Source organism: Protopterus annectens, chromosome 2.part1 (genome assembly GCF_019279795.1).
Source record: "Protopterus annectens isolate FY-2018-M chromosome 2.part1, PAN1.0, whole genome shotgun sequence".
Classification (NCBI taxonomy): Eukaryota; Metazoa; Chordata; order Ceratodontiformes; family Protopteridae; genus Protopterus; species Protopterus annectens.
Genome location: NC_056729.1, coordinates 337,973,926 through 337,995,870, shown reverse-complemented (window position 1 = coordinate 337,995,870; position 21,945 = coordinate 337,973,926). Strand labels below are relative to the sequence as shown.

At 41.9% G+C, this 21,945-nt stretch overlaps 1 protein-coding gene across 2 annotated transcripts in view; it reads left to right on the top strand.

Moving 5' to 3' along the window:
* The window catches only part of PI4K2B (phosphatidylinositol 4-kinase type 2 beta), a gene marked incomplete in the record, with an annotated part of 1,132,580 nt that overhangs the window by 507,267 nt on the left and 603,368 nt on the right, over positions 1 to 21,945 (top strand).

Below are 21,945 nucleotides of genomic sequence, written 5' to 3'. Positions count from 1 at the left end.
TCTGCCCATGCTGGGGAAGAAGTCTTGGCTTATACCTTTGGACCTCAAAGAGGCATACCTGCATGTCCCAATCAGACAATCTTGCAGAAGATACCTCAGATTCATAGCTGGCTCAATACACTACCAATTCTCTGCACTACCCTTTGGCTTATCTACTGCACCCATTGTCTTCACAAAATGCCTGGCACCAGTAATTGCATTTTGCAGACAGAGGAATTCAAATATGCCCCTACTTGGACGACTGCCTTATTCAAGCAGAGAACAAAGGCATTCTACTAAAGCAAACCCAAGAACCGAATAAACAAAAACTGAAATATCCACGAAGGAATAAAACTCATCCAATTCAGCTTTATTGTGCAGAAAACACAGCGATGCTCCAACACTGACCTAGGTTTCGTCCCAAAGGACTTCTTCAGAGTGTTTGGAACCAACAAAACATTTATATTAACATGATTAAGTTAATTAACCAATGCACTACTTAACCAGTTGTAATATAATTGAATAACCCGCCCAAAAATTCAGGCTAGAATCAAAACAACCGATATAAAATTTTAAAAACTCTTGTGCACTCTTTATAAACTTACAAATAACTGTGTTAAAACACCAAACTATAAAACAATATAATTAAATTAATAAAGAAAACACATATATATAAATTATGTATGAAAAAGTAATGAATTAATGATTTAAGAAAATTAATAATTTTAAAATACATTAAACAATTATATGAAATAAATCTAATTACTATAAATAAATAAATAAACATTAATATAAATATTTATTTATTATCCCATTATATGTTTAAGCCTTAGATATGGTTTAATTGAAATAAATTCATTCAACCCAGGAGGATGATGGGCATGGAGTAAACTTTGCCACTTAAGTTCGCAAATATCTAAATGTTGATCAATAATCCTACCTTGTGGGTCTTTTGTCAACTGTTGTAACACGCAAAATTGTGGTCACTATATGCCATTACATGTCTAGCTAAAGCATTAGTGGGCTTATTATGTTGAATGTCCAAAAGATGTTCTTTTATCCTATCCTTGAACTTTCTACATGTCTTGCCCACATAAAAAGCCATACATGATTGACATTTCACCAAATAAACAATATTTGGAGTAAGACAGTTAAAGTGACCATTAATAGTTATGTAAATATTGTTAACCATTATTTTATTCAAGGTTGGTAATATATGAACACAAGTTGAGGGCATCTGCCACATTTAAAATTGCCCTTTTGTTTGTATTGCTAACCCTAGCAGAACTACCTTTCTCCAACATTTCCTTAAAGGTCTTATCTTTCCTAAAAATAAACTTTGGTTTTCGTGTAGTAAAAACAAAAAATTCTTTCAGTCTTGTTAGGGAAGTCCAATATTTCTCAATAATCTTAATAATATACTCAGTGTCTGCATTAAAAGTAAAGACAAATAAAAGATGGCCTTTCCCTATATCCTGTTGCCTAATAGAATTGTGATTAAACAGATCTTCTGTACTCCTAAGAATTGATTGAATATGTCCACTAACTCTTTTTGATTGTATTTCCTTCCTAACCTCATCACACATAATTTGAGGATACCCCCTATTTAAAAAGAGATTCGACATAAAATTCAGTTCACCTTCAAAATCAGAATCGTCGCTAACCATAGGTGCTGCCCTTATTTGGCCTTTAATAATGGCTCTCTCTTGATGTTCCGGGTGCCAACTATCAAAATGCAAATAAGAGTTTGAAAAAGTGGATTTCCTAAATATGTTAGATGTAAATTCACTTCTGTCTTTGTTGTAGGTCAAACTTATATCCAAATATGTGATTGTCTTCTCATTTCTTTCACAAGTGAACTTCAAGAACCAAACTGTTTGATTGATGTAATTAATAAAACTATCCAGTATGTTCCTGTCTCCCTTCCAAACAATAAAAATATCGTCCAAATATCGCGTGTATAGTTTGATAAATGGGCTATATTCACTGTTGAACACATATTCTGTTTCCCAATGTGCCATTATGTAGTTTGCATAAATAACTTTGGACCTCAGAGGCATACCTGCTTGTCCCAATCAGACAATCTTGCAGAAGATACCTCAGATTCATAGCTGGCTCAATACACTACCAATTCTCTGCACTACCCTTTGGCTTATCTACTGCACCCATTGTCTTCACAAAATGCCTGGCACCAGTAATTGCATTTTGCAGACAGAGGAATTCAAATATACCCCTACTTGGACGACTGCCTTATTCAAACAGAGAACAAAGGCATTCTACTAAAGTATCTGGCGTTTGTAAAAAGATTACGAATTTGCCTAGGGTATACAGTAAACGAAAAGAAATCAAAACTAGTACCCTCTCAAGAGATAATGTTCCTGGGTGCAAGCTTAAATACAACTTCCCAGATGGCTTCTCTCACGCCAGACAAACAAAGGCAACTGACTTCTTACTTCGAAAAGATGGCAACAAAGACCCAGTTATCTGCAAGAAAAATTCTGCAGGCTTTGGGCTTCATGGCATCCTGCATTCTGCTAATTCTATATGCAAGACTGCATTTGAGGAAGCTACAATGGTATCTAAAAAGTGTTTGGACTCAACATTGCCACAGCCTGGCAACATTAATTACCCTCATTCCCTGCCTGCAACAGGAGTTTCGATGGGCACAGGCCTGTCACCACAACAAGGGACAGCCATTCACTTTACCCACAGCCAGGCAGACACTAACAACAGATGCATCAGTTTATGCCTGGGGGGCCCACATGGTAGGAAAATGTATTCAGGGCACATGGCCCGCAAGCCAAATGCATCTTCATATCAATCAAAAAGGGATGCTAGCTGTACAGAATGCCCTGACAGCCTTCAAGGATCTACTTCATCCAGGACAACTGCTGATAAAGATGGACAATACTACAGTCATATTGTACCATAAACAAGCAGGGAGGCACACATTCTTACCCCCACTGCAGACAAGCCACGATTTTGTGGAACACAGCATTGACTTATCAAGTACACCTGCAAGCACAATTCCTTCCTGGAAAGACAAATACTCTGGCAGACGAACTAAGCAGAAACCTCATGGATCCTCACGAGTGGAAACTAGATCCACAAATCTTCAGCATGATAACAAGGAAATGGGGATGCCCAGACATAGATCTATTTGCCTCCCCTCACAACTGCCAACTACAGAGATTCTGCACAAGGACTTAACACAAACAAGCACGGAAAGTGGATGTTAAACCCTTACAGTATATGCCTTTTCTCCACTGCCTCTCCTCCCCAAGGTACTCCTAAAGGTCAGACAAGAGAAGCCAAAAATGATACCGATTGCCCCAGACTGGCCACGCTAGCACTGGTACCCAATTCTAAAGAGCTTGTCTCAAGGCCCAGCCTGGACATTACCTCAGATTCCTCATTTACTGACCCAACAAAACAATCAGATCCTGCACAGCCAATTCAGAACCCTAAATCTGGCTGCATGGTGAATAATGTAACCATTCAGAACACACCTCTCTCTAAAGCAGTTATGGATGTTATTTTGGAGGCCAGGAGGCCCAGCACCAGAAAATCTTATGCAAAAAAATGGAAGAGATTCTGTGCTTGGAACCAGGCACAAGGAACTGACATGCTTGTACCAAATATTCCTCAGATTTTACAATACCTAACTGAGATGCTGGACAAAGGCCTATCCTTCTCATCAATTAAGATCCATGCCTCTGCCATTTCAACTCATTACAATATGGACCAACCTATTTTTTCACATCCACTGCTAAGGCAGTACCTCAGAGGGGCCAAAAACATAAGACCTCCAAGGAGAGCACCAATACCTGCATGGGACCTCAATTTTGTCACACTGCCGCCTTTTGAGCCAGCCAATACAGCTGAGATAAAATTCTTATCATGGAAAACAGCTCTGCTCCTAGCAATAACTTCAGCAAGAAGAGTCTCAGAGTTACAGGCATTAATGGCTGTGGAACCTTTTATTTTCCATCCGGTCAGGGTTTCTCTAAGGACAAATCCAAAATTTATGCCTAAGGTAGTGTCCAGTGTGGCTCTTTACCTTTTATCCAAACCCACAGAATAAAGGGGAGAAACTTCTGCATTCTTCGGACATACACAGACCGTTACGGTTCTACTTGGAAAAACTAAAGCTTTCAGAAAGACTGAGCAACTTTTAGTGGCATATGCTGCAGGATCGCAAGGAAAGGCTATTTCAAAGCAGACTATTTCAAAATGGGTAGGCCACTGCATTTGTTTCTGCTATTCACAACATGGCAAATTAGTGCCTAAAGGCATTAGGCCACATTCAAACAGAGCAGCAGCCACTTCAGCAGCCTTCCTCAGAGGAGTACCAACCAAGGATATTTTGGGGGCTGCAACTTGGACTTCCGTGCACACTTTTACAAAGCACTACCACTTACCTCTTTACTCTAAGTCCAGAGCAGGCTTTGCCACTGCAGTTCTGCAGAGCCTCATAGCCACTCCTAATTCTATTTAGGCCCAGCCACCCAACCTCAGCTTTGGGATTCAACCCAAGTGTAATGACTGCAACAGTGAAACACGATGAACATAGTACAGTTGTGTACCTACCATAAATGTAGATGTTCGAGTGTGTTCACTGTTGCAGTCCAGGTTACCCTCCCTCCACCCCCCTTTCATTGCTGGGACTTATCTGTACTTCTCTATTCTATACAACCTATGTGGTGTATTTGCTTATAGATGAATGTAATGTTTGTTAGTGCATGCTTTTTATAAGCAGAATTTTTAGCCTACTCTTTTGGGGGCACCTGACATCTGGGGCAAGAAAAACTGAAGAAAATGGCGTCTGCTGCATCTTTTATACCCGTGGCACACTGACGTCAGGGAAGAGGCGACAGCAACCGACGCCAGACCAGGACTTTGGAATTCAGGCCGACTGCGGGTAGCCTGCCAGCAGGATAACCCAAGTGTAATGACTGCAACAGTGAATACACTCTAACATCTACATTTATGGTAGGTACACAACTGTACTTTCCTGTTTGAACTCCTGATTTTTCAGCTCGTTTCTGTTATAACTGAGATATCTTGTTATATTGTATGATAGCAGCAAACTCAGTTTGAGGTAAAACAGTAATTAAGTGGCATTATGGGTAAGGGAAGAGCTTGAGAATTGGATCCTAGAATTTAAAGAAAGTGGCAGAGTTGGATCCGAGGCTTAGATCTGAACCCATCCATTGAGAAAGAATGAAAAAGGACAATGCAGATGCATAGTTATGGTGAGTAGATCATTTTTATTTTCTCCCTTTTCCTCAGTCTCCCCTAGAAAGGGGGAGCCAGTAGAAAATTGTCTGTGCTTATTGAAATACATAAGGAAGATGAGATCTCACTCTGAGTGGTTGCCCCAAAGAGAGACATCTGATGTCAATTTTCACACATTCCTCAACTCTTTGGTTTGGATCCGATCCCCTGATCTGACTCTGCCTCTTCTTACTAGTCATAGATCTCTAAAAGCTCTTGAGCTTCTTCCTTTCCCTTAATGCCTTAGACGTACCTCTGATCTTGTTTGCTGCCTAGAATACAGATGCGGTCACTGTTTTTTGCTGTCGTGCTTGTAGTGTTTCTGGGTACTGAGCCTAATTTTTCCTTTAGATCATCTCTATAAAAAAAAAAACTTCTCCATAATTTCTGTTGCGCTTCCTCCCCATTTCCCCAGTAAAAAGCATTTAAAGTACTTGGGTACTCCATTTACCATTGCTGATTAATTTTTTCTGTACATCTCGTACCTCTTTAATACCATTGTTGGTATTTTGTAATTTTTCTATTTTAGTATCCCCCCCCCAAAAAAAAATTCTTCTCAATTCTTTCCTTTCTTCTCTGCAGATATTTTTGAGAAACCCTTGGGTTTCAAGAAATGTATGGCCTGTGGCCACAAGATTCTCCTGTCCAGTGTGCATTCTAAATGCATTTACAGTCTAGGCACTTCACACTTTGACACTTGTTGTGACACACAAGAGTTGTAACCCTAGAGCCCTAATAGATGGAACAGACTGATTCTCAGAGGCTTGCAAACATCTAAATCTTCACCATCATTGGTATCTTATGGGGCTCAAACACCTGAGAAAACAGAGAAAGTGGATTCCAGGAAGCATTCCCAAGAGCCAACCACTTCATCGGCTTAGGGTTCGGGACCTCCTACAAAACTAGATCCCAACTCCTCAGATCCAAAAACCAGAAAAGAGAAATCTCCTCTGATCCAGTTTGCCACTCTTGGCCCTGGATCCAGTTGCATCTAGATTGCCTTCTCCTTTCTTGGGACGCTGTCCAAGACACCATCATTCCAAACCTTAAACAGCATCCTTGACCTGCTCTTCCAAAAGCTTAACTGAAGCAGGTATGGACAGCATTTTAAGGAAGTTTTTTTTCCGTGCAGATACAAATGGGGGTGGTTCCGGCTTCAACCCCATTGAGTCTGGAGACACTTATTAGTACAATAACCCCCCCGACCACTCCTCATCTTATCCGACCTCTGGTATGTCTGAGTTGTCTGATTAAAGACACTGGTATTTTCGACTATGGGGGGGTGTCTTGAGTGGACCAGCTCCGAGGACGAGAGACTGAGCTTTGACATCAGGACTGGAACTGAAGTGTTGGCATCACCTCTGAAGATGTACTGAGCCTTGGTGTTAGACAGCTTGGCTCTGACTCCCTCTTCGAGTGCTCTGCCTTTAGGGAGAAGGGAGCTTACAGTCCTTAAACATATTTTATCAGAGCAGTTGGTTTCCTTCTGTCTGAGGCATTCAATACTCGAGGTAGTGGAGTGCTTTCTCTCTATCTCTAGAGCTCAAACTTCTACACCTTTTTCGGCTCTGACTAAAAAGCCCATTCGTCTCTGCATCTTGAGCCTTAATCTTCCTTACCACAGGGACAGCCAACCCAAGTTAGTCACCAGGATACCCAGCAGAGTATGATTTCTTCCAACACATCTTCCAAACATCCCATCGAAGAGGTTCCCAGGAAGAAAAAGTGCAAAAGGAGGCACTTGGACTCTCCTCAAGAGTCTGTCACAGAAGGTACCGACTTCATTGAGGGGAAAGGGTCCCCAAGATCATCACCCGATGACATGGAGACAGTCTGGAGCTCATAAAGCAAAAGGGTGGATTGTCTCCCAACAACCCTTTCCGAGGGGAGTCTCCCGATGCACGTGGAAGGAACCAGATGTTGAACCAATCCCTAAGAGACCAGACAGGATCCTGGCACCTACTGAAGGACAGAACATTTTGCAGCAAGGGAGTGTACTAGTTGATGCCATGTTTTTGGTAGCAGCCACGAAGAAGCAAACTAGCAGAACAAAGTTCCTCTCTCCACCCCCCCCCACCCCTTCAGGGAGTCTAGGCAATGGACACATTTGGGAAGTGTTTATGCTTCAGTAACCTTTGCCCTCTGGTCACTGAATTATCTGGCACACTTCACAAGATTCCAGAGGGATTTGATTAAGGAATTTTCCAAATCTTTCTCTCTCTCTGGGACCATACCTATCAAAGCAGAGAGCACTGTTGCTTCGCAGTTGGCTACACTTCAGTCCATTTCTAATTTGTCCATGAGGCTCATCTGTCATGCAGTAGAAGGTATCTCATGGGTGGTGGTTTTAAGTAATTCCATTAGAAGGTATGCCTGGATGCACTTGTGTGACCTTGAGGGAACCCTTCAGTGCTTCCTTTGGCAGAAGTTCCTTATCTGGTCCCAAGGTGAAAGACACGCACTCTGTGTGAGCAGGAAGATAAAACCCTGCCTGCTGTGCCTGTGCATTTTTGACCCCTCAACCATCCTTTTCTAGGAATCGGTGAGATGGTCAAAAGAAGTGGTTCAGGAAATCCCAGGGTCCCTTCCATGATCCATGTGAAGACCATTCCTCCAGGGGCAGAGGGGGGAATTCTAATGGAAGGCGCCACCCTCATGGCAGAGGAGGTCCACAAAATCAAGGATCTAGAGATGCTTTCTGTGACAGATCCTACCAGTGCTCCTGAAAGCAGGCCCGACTGTCTGACTCTGGAGGCAGTCAGGGGTCATTTATTCCTGCATCAGAGAGCCTGGTTGCAAGTCACAGAAGATTCATGGGTGTGGAGGATAATATCCAGAAGTTGTATCATATTTTCCCATCCACCACCATTGGTTTCAAAGAAAATTCCTGATGTTCCACCCAGTCAAAGGAAGGCGGGAGCATTAGAAATAAACAAGCTTGCTAGAAAGAGTCATCTAAGAGGTCCCCCAAAACCAGAGAGAGTCCAGGACTTACTCGAGATTCTTTTTAGAGACAGAAAACAGGGGACTGGAAATAAGTTTTGGATCTTAGCAACCTAAATCTGTCAGTTCGATGCATAAAGTTCCCAATGGTCACCGTTCAGTCCATTCTGCCTTTTCTGCACAAACATGATTGAATGTGCTCGATAGATCTTCAAGATGCGTACTAGCAACAGACAATCCAGGAGATATGTATGCTTCTGGCTGGGAGCCAGTCATTACCAATTCAGAGCTCTGCCCTTTGGTCTCACCATAGCCCTTAGGGTGTTTACCAAATGCATGACTGTACTGATAGCTCACTTGAGGCTGCAGGGGTTCTGGATATTTCCATATCTAGACGACTGGCTCATCACTGCTCTGACTAGACATCAACTGATCCAAGCCTGAGATTGCATACTCCAGATGTTCTTCGTGTTTCACTGTTGCAGTCATTACATTTGGGTAATCTGCTGGCAGGTTGCCCTCAGTCAACCTGATTAACAAAAGTCTTGGGTCCTGCGTTGGTTTCTGTCCCTTCTTCCATGACATCAGGTCGTCAGGGGTGTAAAACATGCAGCCGATGCTATTACATCAGTCTTTCTTGCTGCGTGGTGCCCGAAGCAGTTTGCAAGTGCCGGTCGGCCGACTCCTGAAATTTTTGTTTTCGAGTTTCAGAACCAAAGTCTTCGACTAAAAAACCAAGTACCCCATTGGGGAAACTTTTTCTTGCTCCTTTCCGATGTCAGTAAAAGTTAATAATTGCATTACTTGTGGAAAGCAAATACCTCATAAGGATTTTCATTTGTACTGTATTCCTTGCCTAGGCCCTGACCACAATGTGCCTTGCTGTCGGTTTTGTGCTAAATTTAATCAACACACTATCAAACGTCGGTATATTTTTGCTTCTAAATATTTTGGCTCACGATTTAATTATCCAGAAATGTCATCGGTTAGCATTCAGACTACTGGCATACCTAAAAAATGCAAAGAAAAAGACAGACACAGGCCGTCAAGGTCCAAAACTGATGATGACGCTTCTCCTAAGCCAGTCGCCAGTTCGCCGGTACTCAGTGAGGCGCTTTCACAGCCCCTGATACCCACTACTTCTGATTCACAGTTCTCTACTGAGACCCATTCGGAGTCCGGTATGCCGCGAGATGCTTCAGTTATGGAACCCATGGATGTCTCTACCTTGGATGGGTCCAGAGCCGCTGTGCAGGCACTGGCTTCTGAGGGTGTTTTCAGGCCTACCGATTTGTATATTAGACCAACACCATCTTCAAAACTAAGGCCAAAATCTATGACTAAAAAACCAACACCTGGGCCACATGTGCAGTGATAGATACTACAGGGTTCCTGACTCCCACAAATTTCTTTTCAAAAATCCTATTGCAGATCCTGAAACCATTCTCAGGGTCCCAAGGGCATTAAGGCCTCTACTGCTAAAAATTCTACCCCTTCCGATAGAGATTCCAGGGCACTGAATAGATGGGGTAAGAAGGTTTACACTTCTGCAACCTTGGCAATCAGGACCTTAAACTGTCAATTTCCTATGCTTAAATATCAACAGCATATCATGGGACTGCTTAAACGGAAAATAATTTCTGACTGTGGAAAATAGATTCACAGGATTTATTGCATTCAGCTGAACAAGTTGGAAAACATGCTTTGCAATGTGGTTTTGATTCTTTGGAGTCCTCTTGTAGGGCTGCTGTAACTGGGTCTGTGCTAAGAAGGCATGCTTGGCTCAAAGAGCAGACTTTGCCTGATCATGTTTATAGGTTCATAGGTTAGTACTAAGCTAACTGCCCTTGTGAGAGCCATTTTAAGCTTAGCCAATTATCCTTTGTGAGACTCGAACCCTGCACCTTGTGTTTGTAAGGCAAACACCTTAGCCATTAAGCCACCCTCCCAACCCCCTTAAAGCAAAATTGTTGGATGCTACTTTACAACAGGACCGTCTCTTTGGTAATAAGGCTGAAGAAGTTTTTAAAAAAGATGGAAGATAAAGCTAAATCTATGCAAACTGTGAAAGATTTCTTACAAGTGCAACCTCCAAGATTTAGTAGGCGCTGGCCTACTAAGAACTGGTCCTTTCCGGTTCCTTTGAGAGCCACTCAAGTCAAACCCAGACATTCCAATGGCTCCAGGTTTCAGTCACAAGGGACTTTTAGAACAAAACAATGGGGTGCCTCCTCCTCCAAATCTGGAAACAACAAGGCACCTCCCTATGGTAAGCAGTCTCAATGACTTCCCTTTACACTTACCAAGCACTTACCTTTTGGCCACCCCTTTGGGGGGAAAATTGGCACTTCATGCAAGAAACTGGCAACTTATAACTCAGGACAAATGGGTTTTAAGTATAGTATCCCAGGGATACAGATTTCATTTCCACATGTTGCCAATCCCAAATGGATGGCCAGACCTGCCCCCAAATCAGTAGGCAGAGGCCCAGAAACAAGTACTGTCCCTCATGAGCATGGGGGCTATTCATCCGGTACCAGAAGAGGAAAAGGGACAAGGTTTCTATTTAAGACTTTTCCTGGTACCCAGAAAAGACGAATCATAGTGTCCAGTTCTGGACTTATCTACTCTAAACACATTTCTGGCCATTCCAAAGTTCAAGATGCTGACTCTTCAACAGTTACTTCCTATGCTACGCAAAGATGTCTGGTTGGTAACTCTAGACTTACAAGAGGCTTACCTGCATGTCCCAGTCAGGGAATCTTGCAGAAGATACCTCCGCTTCAAAGCAGGGTACTTGCATTACCAGTTCTCTGCACTGCCCTTTGGCTTATCTACTGCGCACAGGGTCTTCACAAAGTGCCTGGCTCCAGTAATTGCATTTTGCAGACAAAGAAATATTCAAATATATCCATATCTGAATGATTGCCTAATTTGGGCAGAAAACAGGGACATTCTTCTAAAACATATGGCGTTTGTAAAAACGGTTCTAACTTGTTTAGGATACACTATAAACGAAAAGAAATCACAACTGGTACCCTCTCAAAAAATTACATTCCTGGGTGCAAGCTTGAATACAACTGCCCAGATGGCTTACCTTATGCCAGAAAAGCAAATTCATTTGGTAACTTACTTCAAACAGGTGGGCACAGAAACCCTGCTATCTGGAAGACAAATTCTGCAAGCCTTGGAGTTCATGGCCTCTTGCATTCTTCTAATTCCATATGCAAGACTGCATATGAGGAAACTTCAGTGGTACTTTAAAAGTTTATGGAGTCAACACTGTCACAGCCTGGAAACAATGATTCCTATCATACCTTGCCTGCAATTAGAGTTCCTATGGTGGGCAGAGGCCTGCCACCAAAACAAGGGACTGCCATTCTCTCTACCCCTGCCGCCCAAACTCTAACTACAGACTGCTTGGGGGGGTGCTCATCTGGCAGGGAAGTGCATTCAGGGCAAATGGAGCCCAAATCAAATGCACCTTCATATCAATAAAAAAAAAGATGCTAGCTGTACAGAATGCACTGACAGCCTTAAAGGACTACCTTCACCCAGGACAATTAATGATAAAGACAGACAACACCACAGTTGTGTGGTACATAAACAAGCAAGGGGTTACACACTCCTACCCCCTTTGCAGACTAGCCATGGCATTGTGGAACATGGCCTTGGCCTATCAAATACAGCTACAAGCTCAATTCCTGCCAGGAAAGCTGAATAATTTGGCAGATGAACTAAGCAGACATCTCATGGACCCACACGAATGGAAACTGGAAACACGGATTTTCAACATGTTGACACGCAAATGGGGGAGTCCAGAAGTAGATCTTTTTGCCTCACCCCAGAACTATCAGTTGGACAAATTCTGCACAAGAATTCATCACAAAAAAGCCTGGAAAGTGGATGCTCTATCATTCAGCTGGAAAAACCTGTCGGTCTATGCTTTCCCCCTCTGCCTCTGCTCTCCAAAGTTCTACTAAGTCAAACAAGACAAACCAAAAATGATTTTGATTGCTCCAGACTGGCCTCGCCAACACTGGTACCTACTCCTGCGCAATGTGTCACATCTTCCACTGTGGCACCTGCCTCAGACACCTTACTTACTGTCTCAGCAGAACAACCAAATTCTGCACACTCGGCTCCAAACTTTGAATCCTGCAGCGTGGCTAATCACCTAAATTCACCCTTAGCATCCCTCAGCAAACCTGTGATGGATGTCATTTTGGAGGCAAGAAGGCCTAGTACTAGAAAATCTTATGCTGACAAATGGAAGATATTTTGTGCCTGGAATCAGTCACAGGGGACAAGCACAGCAGTGCCCAATATTCCTCAGATTTTGCAATACTTAACTGAGATGCTTCACAAGGGCCTGTTTTTTTCTTCCATAAAAATCCATGCCTCAGCCATTTCAGCTCATTACAACACAGAGCCTCCCCTCTTCTCTCATCTCTGCTAAAGCAGTATCTCAGAGGGGCCAAAAACTTGAGACCACCCAGGAGAGCTCCAACTCCTGCCTGGGACCTCAACTTTGCATTGGAAAAACTTACTTGTCCTCCTTTCAAGCCAGCTGCTACTGCAGACTATTTCTCTCCTGGAAAACAGCTTTCCTTTTTGCAGTCACTTCAGCTAGAAGGATTAACGAATTACAGGCTCTTATGGCAGTGGAGCCTTTCATAATTTTTCATGTGGACAGGGTTTCTGTCAGAACCAATCCATCCTTCATGCCTAAGGTGGTATCCAGTGTGGCTCTTAATCAGAACATTCATTTGTCAGCTTTATTTCCCAATCCACAGAACAAGGGAGAGCGGATTCTGCATTCATTGGATGTATACAGACAACTTAGATTTTACTTAAACAGGACAAAATCTCAAAGAAAATCTGAACAACTGCTGGTGACATTTGCTGCAGGGGCAGAGGGAAAGGCTATTTCAAAGCAAACAGTTTCCAAATGGATAAGCCATTGTATTTGTTTGTGCTATATGCACCATAGAAAAACTATCCCCCAGGGGATCAGATCCCATTCCACCAGGGCTGCATCTACTTCTACAGCCTTTCTCAGAAGTGTTCCTACCAGGGACATTCTAGAAGCTGCTACCTGGAGCTCAGTTCATACGTTCACCAAACATTACCATTTACCACTTTTCTCTAAATCTAGAGCTGGCTTTGCCAATGTTGTCCTGCAGGGCCTTATAGCTGGTCCTAATGCTGTATAATTCCCTCCACCCAACCATAGCTTTGAGAATCTACCCAAATGTAATGACTGCAACAGTGAAACACAAAGAACATAGTGCAGTTGTGTACACTTACCATAAATGTAGATGTTTGAGTGTATTCACTGTTGCAGTCCTGGTTACCCTCCCGCCAGCCCCCTATTTTTGTCTGGCTATACCTTTACTTTCTTTCACTATGCTTAAACGCCCTTTTGGTGTATTTGCTTTTGGGATTCTAGGTATATTTTATGTGTTTTAAATTTTATTTGCTCCCCGTTTGGGGGGGCACCTGACATCTGGGGCAAGAAAAACTGATGTAATGGCGTCGGCTGCATGTTTTATACCCGACGACCTGACGTCATGGAAGAAGGGACAGCAACTGACGCAGGACCCAAGACTTTGTTAATCAGGCCGACTGAGGGCAACCTGCAGCAGATTACCCAAATGCAACGACTGCAACAGTGAATACACTCTGACATCTACATTTATGGTAAGTGTACACAACTGTACTTTATGCTGCCATCTGGGCATTTCAATCAGTTACAGCAAATCTCATCTGGAACCAACACCGACATTGGAATTTATCGGTGCCTCATTCACTATTATCAAACAAACAGCATCTCTCCCCTTGTCAAGAGTTCAGACTGTTCATTTCCAGGTCAGAAAGATCATCCAAAACTTCTCTCTCAGCTTGATTAATCCTTTGAGTTTTGGGGTCCATGTCCACAGCAGTCATTCTAGTACTGTTGTCAAGGTACCATATGAGAATACTTCAGTGGACATTGACAACTCAGTGGCCCATTCCTTACCATCCCCTGTCCAGTCAGATAAAAATAATTCAGGCTTGTAAAAATTATCTCCTATGGTATATACACTCTCTAGTCAGGTGCGAGAAGGACGTTCCTTTGTTCTCCTCCAACCCCAAGCCATAGTGACCATGGACACCTCCCACATCAGGTGGAGGGACACTTTCTGGGAAAGAAAGTCCAAGGCACATGGTCCCCCAAAGAGGCCAACATTTATATCAGTATCCTGAAAATAAGAGCTGGCCTCCTAGCGTTGCAGGCTGTCAAGACACACTTCCCAGGACTATTGTGATTCATACAGACAATATGTTAGTGGTCTAGTACATCAACAAACAAGGGGGAACCAAATCTTATCCCGTGTTGAGAAGCTTTGAGTGTGGCAATGGGCGATCTCATACAATTGATTTCTGATAGCAGCGCACATTCCGGGGAAGTCCAATGTGATTGCAGACAAGTTGAGCAGGTCTATTGTAATGCCTTGCGTGTGGTCTCTTAATACTCAATATGTAGGTGGCAGAGAAGCTATTCTGTGGATGAGGGTCAACCAAGCTGTGACTTTCTCTTCCCCTCTCAACAAGTGCTGCAGGTTATTTGCCCTCATCCCCCCTCCCCACAGGGGGCATCACCAAGAGATGCTGTACTTCTTGATTGGCCTGCCAGTCTCCTTTATACCTCTCCCCTGTTACCCCTAATCCCTAAATGTCTTCAGAAAGTATCTCGATGAAGAGTTCATTGCCCCTAATTGGCTTTGTCACATTTGTTTTGCCTTTCTTTGGCCTCATCTTCTTGGTCTTCCATGGTGTTTGGATCTAACTCCATACTTTTCTCACCCAACAGACTCTATTCACCTAGACATTCCAAGCTTAAAGTTGACCTCATGGTTTCTCCAGTTCCTTTGATTGTTACAGCCCAGGCAGTCTTCCCTGGTCTGTCACATTCTTTTATCATCCCACAAAGCTTCCATTGAGAAACTTTACAAAAGCAAATAGAAAAGATTTGTAATGGGCTCAAAAAAAAAAAACAAAAAACAATTAGATCCATTTTCTGCTCTAATATCTAAAGTTAATGAATTTTTATCCTCAATTTTCAATGAAGGAGCTACCTCTTTTACTATTAAAGTACAGTTAGCTGCCATCTTCAACTTTCATATAGGAATAAATAATTCATCTCTAGCATACTCTATACTTTGTACAGCTTTTCTAAGAGGAGCTTTTCTCCTTAGATCCCTGGTTAAAGACCCTACTCCCCCTTGGGATTTATGTACTTAAGTGCTAACCCAGTCTCAGTTTGAACCTTCAGCTAAAAACAGAGCTAAAATTTCTAACCTGGAAAACTATCTTTTTAGTAGCTATTACTTCTGCCAGAAGTTTCAGAATTACAGGCCTCTGGTCTTCTATACCCCCTTGTTTGATTTTTTCATAGAGTACCCTTGAAAACAAATCCTTCATTTCTTCCTAATGTTTGGTCAGAATCTAATATCAATCAAACTATCAATCTGCCAGTCGTCTTTCAAAATTTTTCAAATAAAGGAGAGTATGCAGTGCAATGGAAAAGTATTTGCCCCTTCTGATTTCTTATTTTTTTTTGCATGTTTGTCACCCTTAAATGTTTTAGATCATCAAACAAATATACATTTTAGACAAAGATAACCCCAGTAAACACAAAATGCAGTTTTTAAGTGACAATTTTATTTTTTAGGGAAAAAAATATCCAAACCTACATGGCCCTATGTGAAAAACTAATTGCCCCCTAAACCTAATAACTAGTTGTGCCACCCTTAGCAGCAACAACTGTTTGGGATAACTGGCAATGAGTATTTCACATCGCTGTTGAGGAATTTTGGCCCACTGTTCTTTGCAGAATTGTGTTAATTCAGCCATATTGGAGGGTTTCCGAGCATAAACCGCATTTTTAAGGTCATGCCACAGCATCTCAGTTGGATTCAAGTCCGGACTTTGACTAGGCCACTCCAAAACCTTAATTTTATTTTTTTAAGCCATTCAGAGTTGGACTTGCTGGAGAGTTTTGGATTATTGTCCTGCTGCAGAACCGAAGTGCGCTTCGGCTTAAGGTCACGAACTGATGGCCGGACATTCTCCTTCAGGATTTTTTGGTAGAGAGCAGAATTCATGGTTCCATCAATCACAGCAAGTTGTCCAGGTCCAGAAGCAGCAAAGCAGCCCCAGACCATCACACTACGACCACATGACGCACACCTCCCAAAAAGTTCAACTTTTGTTTCAGCAGTCCACAGACTATTTTCCCAAAAGTCTTGGAGATCATCAAGATGTTTTTTGTCAAAAGTGAGACGAGCCTTTGTTCTTTTTGGTCAGCAGTGGTTTCCATCTTGCAACTCTGCCATGCATGCCATTTTTGCCCAGTCTCTTTCTTATGGCTTAGTCATGAACACTGACCTTAACTGAGGCAAGTGAGGCCTGCAGTTCTCTAGATGTTTTTCTGAATTCTTTTGTGACCTCTTGGATGAGTCGTTGCTGTGCTCTTGGGGTAAGTTTTATAGGCCAGCCACTCCCTGGGAAGGTTCATCACTGTTCCATGTTTTCTCCATTTGTGGATAATGGCTCTCACCATGGTTTGCTGGAGTCCCAAAGCTTTAGAAATGGCTTTGTAACCTTTTCCAAACTGATAGATGTCAATTACTTTGTTTCTCATCTGTCCCGGAATTTCTTTAGATCGCAGCACGATGTCTTCCTTTTTAGGATCTTTCGGCCTACTTCACTTTGTCTGACAGGTATTATTTAAGTGGTCTCTTGATTCAACAAGTCTGGCAGTAATCAGGCCTGAGTGTGGCTAGTGAAATTGAACTCAGTTTTCCCAAAAATGTGATTAATCAGTTACTTCATGATTTAACAAGGGGGGCAATTACTTTTTCACATAGGACCATGTAGGTTTGGATAGATTTTTCCTTAATAAATAAAATCATCACTTAAAATCTGCATTTCGTGTTTACTTGGGTTATCTTTATCTAATATTTAAATTTGTTTGATGATCTGAAACATACAAGTGCAACAAACATGCAAAGAAGTAACTCAGGAAGGGGCAAATACTTTTTCATTGCACTGTATGTTGCATCTGTTGGATGTCCACAGATGGTTACAGTTTTACTTACATAGAACAAAAACATTTACAAGCATAGAACAGCTGTGTCCTTTTTTGGATTCAAAATTGGGCAACTCAGACTCTAAAGTAACATTAGCTAAATGGGTGACTGATTTGTTTTACCTTTGTTTATAATAAATTGGGCATGTCCTTACCCAAACCACGAAGAGCACATTCTGCTAGATCTGTGGCTACTACTTCAGCTTTTTTGGCTAGATCTTTAGATGATATTTGTGCAGCTGCAATTTGGGCTAATCTTCATACTTTTGTTGCGCATTACAAATATGGATCTGGTCTCTAGGTGCTCAGTGGTACTCAGGAATATCCTTCCTTAGAGTGCTCCCTGGCGTGTAGGTAGCTGGTGTTATGGGACAAGGTCAGTTTTATTAAAATGTATATTAATTTCAATTTCATTAGTGATTCTATAATATAATTGCTAAAAAGCAAATCATTTGTATGCAGGACTGTGAAAAAATACAGTTTCATAAGCTGGAGTTACTGCTGTGTATCAACTGCATTATTTTAGTATATAACAGGGAAATGTAAGTGTTGAAGGAGCAGAGGCATGTTAGCTAGTGTAAAAGGAATTTGTTAGCCTGAGGAGTATGTTGTTGCTAGGGAAAATTTGCTGATAAATGAAATATCCAAGGTCAGAAAACAAGATCCTTGGAGCAGGTGGGTCGTGTAAAAGAAGGTGTTCACGTGAAGTCTAAGTTGAGAATCACGAGGAATAAGAACATTTCTAAAGTCATTGATTTGACCAAAGTATTATTACATCAGCAACTTGCATAGTTGAATTGATAAGCAAATGTATAAAAGATGCAGTTTCCTTTCTTCACTGAGACTGGTTTACACATTTTATGAAGATGGTCTGTCAGTGCTGTTACATAAAATTTCTGTTTGCACATCCTGAAGCGTTCTTCCCGACTGAAGGCAAATTAGGTAAATTCTTAATGTTATTTAATTATAACTCTAACATTGGGGACTTTGCCCCAAGAGTTGAGGAACAAATAAAAATTGACTGTCATATAACAAGTTATGTACTCACTGTAGTGTTCCATCTGTGTTGGCCATTTTCATTCTTCAACTACCCTCCCACCAACCCCCTCCTTGTTGACTTTTGGAAAGATCAAAGATGCTGAAGGAACCTTGTTCCTTTAAGTTCCAGATTTTGCTGGTTATCCTACTATTTTACTTTAGAATGTTCTACAGATGTATGGGGCAGCAAACAAGATTTGAATTATTTTAGGGACTAGAGCATTATGGAAAAGGGAGTTCAAGAACTTTCGGTGATCCACACATGTAGAAGCGACCGAGTCAGATCCATTGATCAGATCCAACCCCAAGAGTTGAGGAAGAATGAAAATGGACAACAGAGATGGAATGTTGTGGTGAGTACAAAATTTAATTTCTTTTTTTCAGACTTTTGAGATTCTGTGTGGACTGGCCTTGTAACATCTCTGTTCTTTCCCAGATAGAATTCCAAACATTATTTGAAAAAAAGTTGAAACACCTTGGGGCACATTCCTCCCATGGAGCTCGTCCTGAAGAATGCCATGTAGTGAAAGCTGTGGAATCCTAATTCTGCTTTCTCTGCTCCTAAGTAAGGAATACCCAGTGGAGTGAAGTGACTGACTTGCTAACTAAGCATCCCAAGATAGATTAATTTTTTTTTCTTTAGTCCAGCATAGTAGCTTTGGATAAGATGGCAGTGGTCTTTGTCATCTGGGGTCTTAAGTCTCTCTGTCTGATCTGATTTGATCCAACATGCACGCTCCATTCGGCAGTACTTGGAGTGGTTGCTGCAAGTACCTGCTCTTTGCAGCCCTTAGAGTCTCTTGAAAGCTTCAGCTCCTGTCCCTTCTCATAAAGCTTTGATGAACAGTCACCAGCTCTTGCTGCTTTTTCAGCTCAACGTGAATCTTTCTGCAACTTGAGTGGTTAGGAGTTTCCCACAGATTTACTTCAGCCTTTGTGGTAGATAAACATCAGAAATTTTGAAGAAACAAGCGACTTAGCACTGTTCCTCAAGTTTATTTCTTGACTGACCTAATAATAATATTTTCACTTACTATTTTCCCACCTAGTTCACTTCTACAATATGTTCCTCTCTTTCCTACCTTTATTTCACACAGTGAGTTCTAGAATAATTTTTCAAGTAAAGTATTACTATTTGTTAGTGCACATCTTGGTTTTCATGCAGTGTCTAGTTTGTCAGAGTTGATAACATTGCCATTGGTAAGTAGTTTCACTGTGTTGTATTTGCTTGAAGGGAATTGTTTTTCCTGATTAGACAGATGTTTGATATGTTATACCGCGACATTAACTGTTCATCCGGTTTATTATACTCTTGGAATTATACAGTTTGTTGTAATGGACAGGGATAAGACCTCTAGCGTTTTGAAATGTCAAAAAAGTGCACGTCTGATTCCACCTGAGGACCATAGTCTTATACCAGAATGTAAAATCTGTAGCGGACATACTTTGCTGGACAGAGGGAGTGAATTGATCGTAAAGGGCCTTGGACAGAAGGAGTGAATTGATCTAAAGGGTCTTGTTAAGAGTGGTAAGGAAGATGATAAAGCTGAGCAGAATTAAAGAAGCTTTGATGAGTACTGGGAACCACAGTACAGATGTCTCTACCAGCTAAAACGCCCAAGTTATACTTCTATCTTGTCAAAGACTTTCCAGGCACCATCTGTGCCATCAGCTACAACCCATGTTGAGAAGTGCCAGACCTGACCGTTAAGGGTATTCTGACTAGGCTCTGAGACTAAGACTGGGGTGGCTTTTCACTGGGGCTATAGTTGTCTAAGTACCTCCAGTCAGGGTTTGCTTACCCTTTCCATTAGGTCATCCAGGTCTGTGCATAGCCCTGCTGTCTGCATGGGCTTGGAAAAATTATGACAGCATTTTTAAATACCCAGCTGGAGTTTGATGTCATTCCACTGTTTCTAAGGTGACCAGAGATAAACCAGTCCTCCACCTCATTGCTTAACTACCCAGGCCCTGTTGTGAAACCATCTGTAGAGGCCTTGCCATTACCATTGGCACTGACAGTAATTTTTTCCCTTGGTGACATTCCAGTTGGCATTGGTGATATCAGCAAAACCTCTGGTGTTGAGAGTCATTAGGCTTGAGGCTGCTGGCACCGATACTTTGTTGCCAAGATCAGCTCCAACACTATTGGGGCTGTTCCAGATGACAACAAAGTCGGTAAGTACTGTACTCTGTGCAAAAGCTTTCTGATTTTCTGTGTCATTTCCCAGCCCAATACCAGTGCCTGTCAGTTTAGTGGCCTCAACATTGACCCATTCTAAAGCTCAAACTCCTTTACTAGCATTTTCAGAAGTGATTGCTGAGATGGGAGAGTTTGTTGCAACAAAATCATCAAGGTTTTTAGCCCCAGCAAAGGCACCTACCACTGTGGCCCCATCCAAGCATATTAGTCAGCTCAGCACTTTGAACCATTCATTTTTCTCCCAGCAAGACCAGGTGTTAGAAAGCCCCTTAAGACCAAGAAGTTCTGGGAAGGCATTCTGTTCAGAGTGCTCAGACATTTCTCTTCTGAGTGTTCAAGACAGAAATATTTGAGTAGCTGGTAGAGCCATCTGTGCTATTGTTCCTTCCAATCCTTGTTTTTCCTTTTAAACTTTCATTTCGTATATCCCTCAGGATGTTGTCTTTGAAAAGACCCTTTAGTATCATTTTACTACTTCTGTCCAACAATGTCCACAAGCTAGAAATTTTGCAGGTGCTACTGTCTGCCGTTCAATAATTTGGCCTTGAGGTGGAATTTTACATGCACATTTTTTACATTTAAACAAGCTAGAAGTTTTCTTTCTGTCCATTACAATGATCTATATAATTCAAAACAGTATAGGCAACTAGCTAAACTAAACAGCTAATGTCTGTGTATAGCATGTAAAACAGCAGTCTGATCAGAAAATGGTTCCCTTCAAGAAGACCGAGCAAATTAGCAATACTTGGTAATGGCAACATTATCTACTCTTTGAAACTACAACTGGAAGAGGAAAATTTTTAGTCACAGTTCCCCTACCCCAGACACTGACCTTGACAAAGGGGAGACTCCTCCAGAATACCCAAAGTTTGGGGAAATCTTGGAGATTTTGCAGTAGAGGAGATCCTGGCCCACCCACTCTACCTCTTCTGATGACAACTCCTTCAAGAGACTTTTTCTGGTCATTCTCCCAGACAGCTTGGTTGGCCATGCCTTCTGAGTTAGTAACGGTGGGCCTAGTTTGCCGGTGGGTTTGGAAAGAGCTAGATGTGGAACCAGTAACTGAAAATACCTGGTGAAGTTCTTAGGCATCCTAAAGAGAAGACCACATTGTAGCAAGACCTCTCTTGTGGATTCCATTTTTAGTTCTGCTGCTTGTGGGGGGGGGCTCCAGAGGATGCCCAGGTGATTCATCCTCTGAAAAGGAATAAAGTACCATGGATCATCTAGGGAAGCAAGTAAATGCATCAGATAACTTTTTGATTGGAGCCATTAATGACTTGACTCAAATATTAAGGTTTTAGAGGGATTCAGCAGGTAAAAGGCTAGGACCCTTGAAAACAAATTGCCACTTGGATACACAAGTGGG